Source organism: Diuraphis noxia, unplaced genomic scaffold, assembly GCF_037042655.1.
Source record: "Diuraphis noxia isolate RWA-SAM2 unplaced genomic scaffold, SU_Dnox_SAM2 contig0004, whole genome shotgun sequence".
Classification (NCBI taxonomy): Eukaryota; Metazoa; Arthropoda; class Insecta; order Hemiptera; family Aphididae; genus Diuraphis; species Diuraphis noxia.
In genome coordinates this window covers 71,749,417-71,758,834 of record NW_028301714.1, presented here as the reverse complement: position 1 = coordinate 71,758,834, position 9,418 = coordinate 71,749,417, and the positions used below count along the sequence as shown (strand labels likewise).

The 9,418-nt window shown below is 28.6% G+C and overlaps 1 protein-coding gene across 16 annotated transcripts in view; it reads left to right on the top strand.

Moving 5' to 3' along the window:
• Positions 1-8,092: 8,092 nt before the first annotated feature.
• Positions 8,093-9,418, top strand: part of LOC107168435 (CUGBP Elav-like family member 1) — a 194,864-nt gene continuing 193,538 nt past the window's right edge. For 9 of the 16 annotated variants that reach the window (XM_089225105.1, XM_089225101.1, XM_089225100.1 and 6 more), the window contains exon 1: positions 8,326-8,565. The gene's annotated coding sequence lies outside the window, so the exon portion shown is untranslated. The other 7 variants (XM_089225104.1, XM_089225097.1, XM_089225106.1 and 4 more) reach the window with 3 other exon arrangements.

Below are 9,418 nucleotides of genomic sequence, written 5' to 3'. Positions count from 1 at the left end.
AAGGATTTGTTAAGAAACCACGTTTTTCAATTAAAATAGTATAAATATATACATGTAATAGTTAAAATATAGAACGTTTACTAAATTATATGAATAATAGATCCTATTAATCATATAGGTGCGTTTAAATTTAATAAATTCAGTTTTTTTTGTATCGTAAAAATTTAGTACAATATTTAAAACATTTGTTTTAAATATTTTCACGTTCACATTTCCATTTTTAATTTTCAATTTGGTTTTATTATACTTCTTAAAATCTTTATTAATAATTTAAAAGAGTTTGCATAATAAATAATAAATATATTACGGCCATGATAGACTTTTTCTATTTAACTTTATTTTCGCTTCTGTAACTGTGCTGTCGTTTAACGTATAATTTATTTATTTCAGAAGAAAAACGTATAAAATATAGATATTTTAATATGGGGTAAGGATCAGTGTTTTTCTTATAAATTATATTTGAACCAAAGAGAGTTAAAAAAAAAGAATAAACATAATTCCATCCCATTTAGTCCTGATTTTTAAAACTATTGAAAATTCAAAAGCCTAATTCTAGGGTTTACAGGAGATTCGTTAATCATATTGTCCTGAAAATACGATTTTTCCAAAATATCAGAAAAACAGTGTTTTGCAAAAGTTTTTAGAATATATAAATGGAATAAAAATGTATATAGAAATACCCAGGTATGTAAATAATTGTATTCAAACAGCACTGTAATGCAGAAGAGAGAAAACGTATTCAATATGCATCATATCATTATTTATCGAGTGGTGCGTAATGAGTAGTAAGGTTGGCCGGAAAGATAAGAAAAATGTCAAAAGTGTGATGCACATACTAATTCTGGTACAATAATTATACCATCCACTATCACACAGAACATCTTAGATTCAATAAAGTTTAATAATGTTCTGCTCTACTCGTTCTAAAGGGATTGAGTAACTAAATGTTCCCACGATAATTAAAAAAAAACATTTAACCCGTTTCTTGTACGATATTATTACGAAAAATAGGTACTGATGCAACAAAAATTCAGAAATCTCATAAATAGCACAATAATGTAAAAATTAACATGACGATTAGCCGTTAAAGTTTGTATGCAGTTATATAGCAATTATACTAATATACTGACACATTATACGCATATATAAGTAACTATTACCTATACAGCTAAGATAGTTGGATGTAAGTAGGATTTTTGTACCTTCAAATCATCGCTTGCGGAGATACTTTGACTCGGCAAAGAATTTTGGCATCAGGTTCTTGGCGTTCCGACATCATACGTCCGATAAATTTATTACGTTTTTAATACCTCATTTACACGCGGCGGATAAAGTTGTAAAAGTGCGGTATAGAAGTGTACAGCTTCGTGTGCCTATTATACATATTTTATTATTATTATTATTATCATAAAGAAATCCGAGTCTGCTGCTGCTGTTGCTGCTTATGTCGTCGTTAGGATATGTGAGAATGAAGTCTATATAGTTTGGTGCGTGCCTTCCGTGGCAAGTGTTTTTGACAACATTTGGACGGCAGTCAACGATTTTACTCATATTAAACCTCACGTGAATTTTAAAGTGTTCTCGGGCGAGCTGCTGTAAATTATCTTAATAAAGTAGACGATAATATATACTATTCAACGATTCCATTTCATCGCCGTTATAAAGATGTGTACTTACCGATTTTGAATTATGATTGTTTTTAAGCCACGTGATAATTGTTTTCTCTCGACTACTGCGGAGTTTAGTTCAAGTAGTTACTGTTATGAGGTCGTTTGTTTAATTTCGCTGAGAGTGCTTTGCGTGAGAAACCCGTAAATTAAATAAAAACATTTTCATTTTTATTTTTATTATGACTTATGAGCTTATTAAAAAAGTTTTAAACAAAAATGAATTCAAACTCAAAAAAAAAAAAAATTAGGCGATAACTAATGTGTTAATTGAGCAATGTTTTCAAAAACGAAAATGATCTTTTTATCGATCAGTACGAAACAATTATTTGTATTGATTACTTTGCTAATTCAGTGATTTTATATTTCAATAATTATATACATATATAATATATAAATCTTAATTATTATCATTATATTAATATTTATTAGTTTTATCTGTGCTGCATTAGAGGAATACATTAAATATAATACGTATCACACATTAGTAATAATATTTCTATACTATAATTTTAAATTATGTAAAATTCATTTTTAACAATAAAAATATAACATATACCAATATTCTGTTGATTTTTCAAGGCATTTTAATAGCTGTATGTTGTAAATTGAAATATCTATGAAAATGATAAAATAATATTTCATGTGTGCTAAAAATAAAACTTTAGATTTTGAATATTTTATTAAAATTGTAACAATATTTGTTTGGATATAAATTATTTTTTGTATTAAAATAATAATAATTAATATACAATGTTATACTTTGAACGTAGTAGGCCATAATGAAGTTTACATTTTATACTACCTATATCAATATTATTAATCATAATTGTTAAGACATGTATCATCAAAAGAGATGGTAGGTATTTATATTAAATTCGTAGTAAAATCATTATTAAATTTAAAAAAAAAAACTGTTTCTAAGAAATAAAGAATTTTGAAATCAACCGTTATTAATATTTTAATTAAGTGTAACAAGTTTGAGTTCGATTAGTTTTGCAAACTTGAACAAAGCGTATACAATAATAATTTTATATTAACGGTGATGATTAGTGGAGCATTTTTCTCGGTAGATGTTCTGTCAATATTTTCTCTGATAGGTTTTAATCGTAATAGAACTCACGTCGTTGCTCGTGTAGATAACTCAAGGAAAAACCATTTAGAGGGGTGTTTTAATGCTCTGTATACTGTAAACACACCGTTAAATGATTAAATCAAACAAACAACTATCGATTCATATTCGTATATTTTATTTTATTTTCGAGGACAGAGAATCAATTATGATTAATTAATCAACACGGTAAATTGCTCAAGTACTTGATGTGATGAAAATAAAAATAAAAGGCAAAGAAAAAACAAACGTATTTCCACAGTTTTAAACTAAATCGTTTTATTGATTTGGAAAAATTAAAGTTATAACGAGACACGCGTGAAGTTCATCTACCTGAAATATATTTTTCAAACAATAAAACAATTCCTGTCGGTGTGTGTAGTTTTATTTGTTTATGAACAAATTATTAGGCATGAAAATTCAAAGTTTCACTTGAGTTATAAATATGATAATTCAAAACGTGGTTCAAAGAATCTAAATATAGCTTTTTATTTGGCATATGCTTCTATACCCTAACAGTTTTGTCGCCATATTATATTTTCGTTTGTATGGTTTTGGTAGTTGCAGTAGGCGGTCACTAGTCCGTGTGGAAATTATCGCATACTTCAGAGTATGAAATATAATTCGTGCAAACATAAAATATTATACACTTCTCAGAATCCAACATCAGTCTAATCTGTTTAAGTATTTATTATGTATAGGTGCCATATATTTATTATTTTATGTAACTCTGTTTTTGTGCGATATAAATAGAGACATTGTGTTGGAATATTTTTTCAATAAAATTCGATTCGATACAGTCCAATCATTTTAATGGTCTTCAGCCTTCGTGTTTCTCTGCCAAACTTACTTCGTATCACGTCATTGAACACTTGTCATGCTGTCATACTAACAGTTTAATATAATATTATCGGACATTTGGACACAGAAGGTTATTAGGTACATATTATAACATTTAATTGTTGTGTTTTAATTAAACTACGAATATTGACAAACTGCAATCGACAGTAATATTGTATGGAAAATTTAATCCATAAATTATTGTGATGAGTTTTTAATTTCCCATAAAATGTTTTTTTTTTTTTTTTTTAAATTTTGACGGTCAATTCGGCCATTTAAATTTAATTATATAATTAAAACATTACGCCTATCATGGTAATACAATAAAATCAAGTAAAAACCTGCAAACTCAATACACAAAAATAACCCCTACCGTACCACCCCACACCTAATGGCTTATGTATAGCTAATGGCCTTAGTCACCGGGCTTTAGATCAATAAAAAAAAAAATCAAGTATTTAATTTAAATTTACAAAACAAATCATCAGGTACATGTTGGGTAAATAATAATATATAATCATAAAAAAAAAAAAAAATCATAAATCATATTATCATAAAATGTTGTAACAAACCGCGATTTATTGTATGGTTTTCGCGTCTTACTATACATTATTTTATTGTAAAAGTATAATATTATTCAATAGGCACTTAAAATGAAAAGTTTATCTATTGTACACCCCATTCAAATACTTTGTGCCGTGCTAGTGTTAGATAATGCAACACATTAGGGATGTTTCAAATGTATTTTTGGGGTTAAAAAATGTTAAATTCCATATGTTGAATTCTTTTTTTCAATTCAATTTACATATTATAGTATTTGTTAAAAATGTTTCATATAATGTTTTCTTTTTGTGGGCTGGTAATATTTTGAAAGAATTAATTTATGCATAGTTTAGGTAGGAAACTAAATAAATGTTAACAAAACTGTAGAGCTATATTTTTTTCTTAATAATTGGTGGCTTTTAGCTGAAATATAGAACAGCGACTATCACGTGCTGATCGAAATACGTATATTGTAATAATCGTATTGCTCAGTTTTTAATTAATGGCACATTGATTTTTTTTTAATATCTTTTATTTTACTGTAGGATGATTATGAATATTAATTATTATTTTATATCACTCATTAATAATAATATAATTTGTATTCAATACAATTATTATTTTATTATTATTATTTTATTATTATCATATTTTGAACGGAATCTGTTAACTTAAAAAAATAACTGAATACAAAATATAAAAATATCTTTTTTTTTTTGCATACATTAATAAAATATGTTGTTATTATGAACATTTTGATGAAGGCCTGAGTACAATAGAGTAAGAGAAGAGCCTGTAGGCTATGGAACCCTCTCCCTAAAAATTCCATAGTAATTTTATAATATTTTGAAACTATTTTTGTGTATTCTTTCACGTGAAGTTTATATGTAACATTGCATGTATATTGTATAATAGACCCTCGAAATGGACCCCTTCAATTGAAATTGTTGATCCACATCTGTGGTGGTCTGTACGGACTACGGACCGTATAATTTAATTTAATATTAAATATAATAATATTTAATACGTCCCCAATAGAAATTATATCATTTGTTATGGTATACGTACATATTATTATAAATCATACATAAATTATAAACTACTCATATATTTGACACAATAAGGATTAACATAATTATTAATGATGAATTTTTTGTTTAATTTTTATATGCTTAATGGAATAGAATGTATTATCCTTGAAAAATATAGTAAAAGATTCACTTTTAAAACATCTTAATTCAACGTTAATTATTAAATAATATCAAATTATAGAATAAAACTGTTACTGTAATACTTATATCTAAAAATTAAATATATCTAAAAACTATTATTTTTATTTACATTCTCATATTAAGTTACGAATAATTTATTTTAGCTTGATTTTAAATTTAAATACAATTGTAGAACTAGTCGTAATAGTAATATTCTTTAGTTTGATTGTTCATGATAAATATTAACTAATAAATTATACGATTTATAAGCTAGTGATATAACACTTAATAATACACAATTATTTATAAAATGAGTAAAAATAAACATATTCGTCATTGCAAATATAAGTTATTTATTCATATGCCAGCAAGACCTGCCATTAGTCTACTTCTTTGATATTTGTACATGTATTATATTATTATTATTTATTTTATTTTTATAAAATGAGCCTTTAAAATATGAACTTAAATAATATATCATGTTCTCGTTTTATGGCATGTTAAAACTTACTATTTTCGTGAATAACGTAACTTATAAAAAAATTAAAATAGAAAAATAGAGTATTGTTCAAATTGTAATTGTTTGTTCAAGTATACCCAAAACTGTATTCAAATGAATTAAATTTAAATCATTAAATCAATAACACGCTTTATGAATAATAAAAAAATGCTGAGTTATAAGCTGTAGGCACATATTTTAAGAAACATACATTATTCTGTTTATTCTTCTTTTACAATTTATATTTCAAAGATCAGTGTTCTGTTGTAGGTACTTATTACTTTACAGATTTAAAAAAGTATTGCTCTACATAAATAACTTGATATTTGTTTGATGATATTCTATGAATAACAAAAACGTACGTACGCAAACAAAATCCTTTTTTCGTTAAGTTAATATTATATAACATATAAATTACATATTTTTATTACGTATAATTTATTTTTATTTAGCTCCCCCATCTCAGTAGCGTCCCTAGACTTATTTCTAGAGGGGCGGTGGTGAACTCAATATAGATAATAATATGCGCATTGCACAATGTACAAAATGTATTATAATTATAATTATTATTATTACCATTATCGAGGACAAAAGATGTAATTATTTGAGTAGCACAGACAGTTATGAAAAAATACTATTCCCAAAAGGCAAACGCTATTTGATCTCGGGTATAGGCTGCGAACCGATTTGTGGCTCAATATGCGTTATCGTAATATAATCATAAGACGTAGGTAACGATCAATGTTGGTATTGCTGATTGAACACGACGCGTAATAATAAAGTTTTTATTTCCAAACTTTGAATTCGATTTATCTCGAGTCACGTGCACGCATATCATAATATTGGCGAGGCTCCATTTGAATCGACCAGTTACCGAGCTAATGTCGATGGGACGTGTAAAATTTGTGAGCCGACGGCGGCGGAATAGAAAAAAAATATATGTTTGGTAGTTTTTTTTTATTTCATTAATATTATACTTTTGGGTGTATTACGTGTTCGAGTCATGTTGAATCGTATGCGAGCTCCCAAATACACAGATCGCATTAATTGCATCATAGTGCATATTGTCATCAAAATATCAAATATAATACTGACCGATTATAATATTATAATGTTTTCAAAATCTCAAATACATACGGATCGCGTTAGGTGCACTATAAAATCGCTTAAATCGCTTTATATCTCGAAAATTGATTACTGTTTAGTATCGTTGCATACGACGTGTGAGTAGGCAAGATTTATCGTTAAATCAAAACATAATCTTGTATGTAACATAATATCGTCACGTTATGCACCGTCCGGAAATGAAACATTGAAATACACTTATTATTTGAAGACAATATATATCACCGTCAAAATATTTATGAAAAAAATTTTGTGTGTCTCGTCAACGGTTTCACTGTAATTTCATTAAATATTTATGAAAATTATAACGGTCAACGAATCGTGATTTGGAAAATTGAAGAAAATCGTTGTATAATATTATAATACTCATAATCTACCTGGTAGTAAGATTGATTTAGTGTAGTTATTATGGAATAATAATCAATAATTGCGAAAACGGCCCATCTCAACCCATCATCGCTTTCATTTATCGGCTCCCGTTCCGTTGTCGGAGATTATAATAATATTATAATATCATACTATATCGTCGGATTTATCGTACGGGTTTGCTTTCTGTACGAAGCCGGTGTGATTTTTGTCTCCACCGAGCGCTTCTTTTGATAAAAAAAACGAAATAATACCCAAAAGGGTATCTCTTTCTCTCTTATTATCGACGCTGTGCGCGTATCTTTACCGGTGGCAGCGGCCGTGTGTCCGTTCCGGCAGTCCCTGCAGACGTTTTTTTTTTTTGAGTTTGCTTAAAACAGTGGCGTTATCGGTTATTATATTTTAATATTACCATCATATTCACTGCTGCACGTATACACAATAATAATATTATAATATTATTGTTGTTATTATCGTTTTTATTATCTGTGGACCGTTGGCGGTGGCAGAGGCGCGAGTGCCGGCGGTCGGTTCGGTGACCTAAACGAATAAATAAAAATGAAATAATAAATAATAAAACCGAATAATGTAATAAAATAAACCGCCAAGCCGCCGCCGACGTCGGGACTGATAACGCTGCGACGGCGACCGTGCCCGAGCCGCACGACGGCACCCGAACACACGAGGGTAGCGCGTCTACAACAAGTCGCCGATCGCGCGTACTCGTGGGGGGCCGGGCCAGTCGAACGCCGGGTCGCGCCGTCAGTTTGCCGTCGTTTTCGCCGCCCCCGTCAGTGCACGATTTCGTTTAAAAATAATTTCGTCGTGTTCGTCGTGTGCGTATCGCGTTAAAAAAAAAAAAAAATAAATAATAATTCCGATACAAAACATATATTATTGTTTTAATATTTTTTTTAATACTCGCGGGATACACGTTGCAAAAAAAAAAAAAAATGAGTTAGGATAAATTTTTTTGGTTTTTCTTTTTTTTTCTTATTACAAAGTTTTTTTTCTTATGTTGTGTAACCCTTGTATATTATATTTATACTCTTAAATCGGTTTCTTAATTAATTATTATTTTTTTTTACTTGTGGTGTCTCTGTGTCTGTCCGTCCTTCCGTCACTGTTTTTTTTTTTTATTTATTTTATTTACTGTCATCTAATTGTGTCGCTGACGAGTTGGGATTTTTATTTTATCCATTGGTTTGTGCATCACATTTACTTTTTATGTACATTAAAATATTATGATATCCTATGGGCTACGGGGTGCGTGGCCCGCTCAAAAATAATATTGTTGAAAATCACGAAGACAACAGGCTGCAAAATAATTTTAAAACGGATTACTCATTTAAATATTACATACATTTTTCAATCTAGGTTAATTCTTATGTTTGGTACAAGCACCCCGAAGCTCAATTTGTAGACTAATAATGCCTATTTTGTAGCGTTTTGTCCAAAAATAAAATATGTATTCAAAATTCGAGAAAACGCCGGAAAATAATATTACCTATATAAAAATAAAATTTACCTGCAGTTATACAACATTACATTACATTATTAGTACGATTTTCCGAGAATCTCAAGTGGAAAATTAAACCCATTTTATTATCCGGTGGTGTTCGAGAATATTATTTTTTAGCGATGTAATCCCATGGGGTACAACAGGAATTTGTATATTTCCCTACCTTTTCTGAATCTTTTTCACCCCTACAGTTTATCTCAGTGTAAAGCTAAGAAATTCATACACCAGAGATAACAAGGTTGAGGGTGCATGCAATAGTGTTCTCTGTAATATGAAAAAAAAGGTAAATTATGGGGTTAGCTGTAGTAATAGTGAACGCAAGTAGAGGGTGAAAGAGGTCAAAGGTCTGGAAACATGTTAAATGTGCCTTGAGGACTTCTAAGTGCTAAACTCAACATTTTAACAATTGGTTTAAATATTCAATTTTTTTTTATCTTCTGGATCATTACATTTTAATTAAAATCACATTGTAAAAATAAATAAAAACTGTTCATTGTTATGGTATTTTAAGTTTCGGCTATTGCGAATCGAAAG